Raw genomic sequence first — 6,000 nt, 5'->3', positions numbered from 1 at the left:
GTTGAAAGACGTGTACACAGAGAAGTGGAGAGTTAAAGACAGAGATTGGGAGAGACTGTGAGAGAGAGAGAAAGAGAGAGAGAGAGAGAGAGAGAGAGAGAGAGAGAGAGAGAGAGAGAGAGAGAGAGAGAGAGAGAGAGAGAGAGAGAGAGAGAGTGAACGGCTTCCTTTATGGATCTTCATCAATGTTCTCTCGTCCACTTAAGTCACTGGAGCATCACAATCAATCTCTCATCGGTGTATTCCTGGCCAGGACACTTGTGGAAATTACAGGGATACGGAATTATTTTGAATCTGGAATTTTTGGAAAATAAAATTGACGAAATTCATAGGTATTAGAGAATTGGTGGTAACACTACATTAAAGTAGCCTTAAGGTACCTTAATATAAAGTGTTAACAAATTATAAATATTTCTAGTATTAGTAGTATTTACAGTAAAGACTTGAGAATTTTATAATACTTAGTCTAAGAAAAAGTATGTGAACCCTTTGGAATTACCTGGATTTTTGCATAAATGAATCATCAAATTTGATCTGATCTTCATCTAAGTCACAACAATAGACACACATAGTGTGCTTAAATAACACACAAATTACAAATAATTGTATTTTTCTTGTCTATATTGAATACATCATATATTCACAGTGTAGGTTGGAAAAAGTATGTGAACCCCTAGGCTAATGACTTCTCCAAAAGCTGACTGGAGTCAGGAGTCAACTAACCTGGAGTCCAATCAATGAGACGAGATTAGAGATGTTGGTTAGAGCTGCCTTGCCCTATAAAAAACACTAACAAAATTGGAGTTTGCTATTCACAAGAAGCATTGCCTGATGTGAACCATGCCTCGGACAAAAGAGATCTCAGAAGCCTTAAGATTAATAATTGTTGACTTGCATAAAGCTGGAAAGGGTTACAAAATGATCTCTAAAAACCATGATGTCCATTAGTCCACGGTAAGACAAACTGTCTATAAATGGAGAAAGTTCAGCACTGTTGCTACTCTCCCTAGGAGTGGCCGTCCTGCAAAGATGACTGCAAGAGGACAGCACAGAATGCTCAATGAAGTTAAGAAGAATCCTAGAGTGTCAGCTAAAGCCTTACAGAAATCTCTGGAACATGCTAACATCTCTGTTGACGAGTATATGATACGTAAAACACTAAACAATGATGGTTTTTATGGGAGGACAGATTGCTGCACATGTGATGTTTGCAAAAGTCCACTTGGATGTTCCACAGCACTATTGGCAAAATATTCTGTGGACATATGAAACTATAGTTGAGTTGAACACACAACACTGTAACTGACAAGTAACCTGTAAGTCTATGTCGTTTTTTGTTTGAATTGTTTACGTGTTCGCTATGCGGGGGAAATGATAAAACAAGCGGAACTACGTAGCTAATAACTGTTGTAACGGGGACAGTATTGTAGCAACACACCTTTGGAGGGAAGGCAATCCCGCGCTGTGTTAGCTAAGTTTTCATGTCATCAGGTGTAGTTCGTAAAAGTTGAAGCGTGTACGTTATGATGGTAACGTTATAATAATTAAGGATGAAGTGTGAATTCATGCCAGGAATAATAAGGGTGAAGTTTGTTTTCCTCCCTTCTGTAATAAGCAGCCAATGAGGTATTTTTTCCTTCATTCATGTGTTTAATCTGATAATGTTAAAGCTCCGGCTAAACTGTTTATGTATATAAGCACTTCAGAGTTATACCAAGTTTATAAGTCACTCATAAGATAAGGTTGTAAGAGTGTGCTTAACGGTATTTTCATTTACTTTGTAGTTCTCACTGAAGGTGATAATTCTGACTAAAACTACAGAATAAAGCCGCCAGTTAAAATCAAGGAACGGTTGTGCTCGTGGTTACTGAAGGGAGCTACAACACTATGTGTGGAGAAATAAAGGCCCAGCACAACAACATCAAAACAGGGCCTGAACAGCTTGCTATCATCGGCGGAAAAATACATTCATTTTGCAGGAGAATGTAAGGCTATGTAAGGCTATCTGTCCACCAATTGAAGCTCAACAGAAGTTGGGTGATGCAACAGGATAACGACCTAAAACACAGAAGTAAATCAACAGCAAAAGAAAATACGCCTTCTGGAGGGGCCCAGTCTGAGTCCTGACTTCAACCCGATTGAGATGCTGTGGCATGACCTGGAGAGCAGTTCATAGCAGACATCCCGAGAGTATTGTTGAACTGAAACAGTTTTGTAAAGAGGAATGGTCCAAAATTCTTCCTGACCATTTGTGCAGGTCTGATACGCAACTACAGAAAACGTTTGGTTGAGGTTATTACTGCCAAAGGAGGGTCAACCAGTTTATGAATCCAAGTGTTCACATATTTTTCCCACCCTGCACTGGGAATGTTTACACAGTGTATTCAATAAAGACATTAAAACATATCATTGTTTGTGTGTTATTAGTTTAAGCAGACTGCATTTGTCTATTGTTGTGACTTAGATGAAGATCAGATCAAATTTTATGACCAATTTATGCAGAAATACAAGTATTTCCAAAGGGTTCACATACTTTTTCTTGCCACTGTATGTATTTAAAGGATACTACTTGGCACTAGGGCCATCTGTATTCCAGATAAATCACAGACTATTCCAGAACTGTCTTTGACCCTCTCAGCCTTAACCCAATCTTCATTAACGTGATATTCATTGACATCAGAAGTCCCCCTTATCTGGAGTGTGGGACAGGTGCTCCGGGTTGCTATGGTAAGCGAGGGAGAAGGACGGACAGCCTGTTCATTGGGCCGGACGCCAGTTTGAAAATGTGCTGACTGGCCCCTCCAAAATTCCAACCTGGACAGATGTGTGGCCTGTTAGTTGTGTCTGACCCCCTCAAATTCGCTCACTATTTGCTCCCTTCCCACCTGGGAGGGCAGGTGGGTGATGGGAGGGGGGAAGAGGGTGTTATGTTCTTACAAAAGGCATGGCAGGTTGTATAAATAGACCTGGAGACCATTCGGACTCCAACACGCACCGCCACTGGCCCGCGACACCTAACATTTCCAAAGTTGACCCCTTCTGAGAGACCAACGGGGGGGTGGGGGCATTTTTGGCAAGTGGGGTGAGGTCCTTTTTTTGGAATACATGGCACTTTATACAATAACACTCTGTAACTCCGACCACCCCTCTGCTAATTAAATACCAACACCCCACACTTTGTTTATTTGTATTTTTAAACAGGACACCCTGGTTTGTAAACGTTATTTTCAGGGGGGACTGTCCACATTAATATTGCATGGCATGGCATCCTTAATGTATTTTTCTGTTTTTGGGGGCTAAACACAAGGCCAATTTTTCACCCAAACACTGGAGTTTAAGCCTTATAGTGAAAATACACTATATAATAAAAAAGTATCTCGATAAAATACTCTCATTAATATCACAGTGAATTCAAGAGATTTTCCCCATTTTGATTCAGGCTGTCTGTGTCAGAATTTGGGATATTTGTGCTGGGAAAGTTTCAGATGATGTATGTATCTATCTATCACTCTTCGCCAAGTAAATTACATATTTATACTTGCATTTCTCTCTGGGAACACGTGTATAAAATTGCAATGAGTAAGAAGATAGATTTGGCAAACCATGCAGAAAGATGGGGAAATATGGAGAGGATCAACGATGCTATTGCATGCAAAGGTTGAATGGAATGGGTTTATCAGTTCATACATTTCTCGAAACAAAAGTATCTGAAAAGACACGTTTATTTAATCAGCAACATAAAGTATCAAGATACACATTTCAGTAGTTATTAATTGTTATAAAGCACTTATAAACAATTAAATAAACATGAATTACATACTTACTTTTATAAACGTTACCTAAATGTAAAGTGTTAGCCACTCTTCTTCTGTAGCACGCCACACACACTGTTTACTGCATGCAGTAACAAACAAATAGAGAAGGTTGCACCAGTTCACATGGAAATGTACAGTGAAACTGGATGTGACCGATTGTATGTAATGAAGTGGAGAAATAGGACGAGGATGGAGGGTGTCAGTTGCATGCCCTGACATGGAGTAAACCACCCTTGGCCTTTAGGCCAGCTGCCTCTGCCAAGTGTGTGTGTTACGTGACTGAGACCCAAATAGAGGACCCAGCTGTTATTTTAAGGCCTTTTGGAGGTGAGTCACCTTGGAGTGGTTAGAGCGTTGGACTAGTAACCGGAAGGTTGCAAGTTCAAACCCCCGAGCTGACATGGTACAAATCTGTCGTTCTGCCCCTGAACAGGCAATTAACCCACTGTTCCTAGGCCGTCATTGAAAATAAGAATTTGTTCTTAACTGACTTGCCTGGTTAAAAAAAGGTCAAATAAATAAACAAGCAAAATCTTAGAGGAAAACCTGGTTCAGTCTGCTTTCCAACAGACACAAATTCACCTTTCAGCAGGACAATAACCTAAAACATAAGGCCTAATACACACTGGAGTTGCTTACCAAGATGACATTGTGTGTGGCCTAGTTACAGTTTTGACTTAAATCGTCTTGAAAATCTATGGCAAGACTTGAAAATGACTGTTTAGCAATTATCAACAACCACCTTGACAGACCTTGAAGAATTGTAAAAAATAGTGTGCAAATATTGTACAATCCAGGTGTGCAAAGCTCTTAGCTCTTGACTACCGGGCATGATGACTCCTCGCTGTCCCCAGTCCACCTGGCCGTGCTGCTGCTCCAGTTTCAACTGTTCTGCCTGTGATTATTATTATTTGACAATGCTGGTCATTTATGAACATTTGAACATCTTGGCCATGTTCTGTTATAATCTCCACCCGACACAGCCAGAAGAGGACTGGCCACCCCACATAGCCTGGTTCCTCTCTAGGTTTCTTCCTAGGTTTTGACCTTTCTAGGGAGTTTTTCCTAGCCACCGTGCTTCTACACCTGCATTGCTTGCTGTTTGGGGTTTTAGGCTGGGTTTCTGTACAGCACTTTGAAATATCAGCTGATGTACGAAGGGCTATATAAATACATTTGATTTGATTTGATTTAGAGACTTACCCAGAAAGATTCACAGCTGTAATTTCTGCCAAAGGTGATTCTAACATGTATTGACTCAGGGGGGGGGGTTGAATACTTATATTAGTGTATTTTAAAATATGTATATACATATATATTCATTTTTTGGGGAGGGGAGGTGAATACTTTCTGAAGTCACTGTATGTGTATTCGTCCATAGCCGTAACCTTATCTACACGTGGTTCCCAGCATGTCCATGGGTTTGGTCTCTGTGTATTTGCGTAAAGCGAGAAGGCCCCAGTGCTCATGTAAGACGGTGAAAGTCAACCCCAGCTATCGTGAACCAGTTATATTTAGACACGCCGCAACAGTAACCCCATCTGGGCACAACGTACGTACAGCATTGTATTCTCTTACACGGGGTTTAGCGTTAGCGCTTCACACCCCTCAAGTACACTCATAGAGAAAAAGGTGCTATCTAGATCCAAGAAGGGTTCTTCGACTGTCCCCATAGGAGAACCCTTTGAAGAGCCCCTTTTGGTTCCGGGAAGAACCCTTTTGGTTCCAGGTAGAACCATTTTGGGTATCATGTAGAACCCGTTAGCGGTTAGAGCATTGGGACAGTAACCAAAAGGTTGCTTGTTCGAATCCCCGAGCCAGCAAGGTGGAGCAACGCAGTTAACCCCCACAACAACTTCCCCCCCAGAGTGCCGATGAGGCAGCCTCCTACAGTTCTCTAATTAAGACACTTTGGGTTAAATGTGGAAGACTGAATGCATTCAGTTGCACAACTGACTAAATATACCCTTTCCCTTCCCAAAAAAGGTTCTCCTATGGGGACAGCCGCAGAACCCTTTTGGAACCCATTTTCCTAAGAATGTAGATGATGATTTATGGCGAGTGCTCAGAGTAGCGATCGGACGTCACACTGTGTTGAACAAATCAAGGACAACCTCCTCACCCGTCTGACACTCTCACTCCCCTGTCGTAGACCTAAAAAGAGGGAAGGAGGAAAACCAATCGG

Source organism: Oncorhynchus gorbuscha, linkage group LG18 (assembly GCF_021184085.1).
Source record: "Oncorhynchus gorbuscha isolate QuinsamMale2020 ecotype Even-year linkage group LG18, OgorEven_v1.0, whole genome shotgun sequence".
NCBI lineage: Eukaryota > Metazoa > Chordata > Actinopteri > Salmoniformes > Salmonidae > Oncorhynchus > Oncorhynchus gorbuscha.
The sequence above is the reverse complement of the archived record's forward strand: the minus strand, read 5'-3'. Positions refer to the sequence as shown.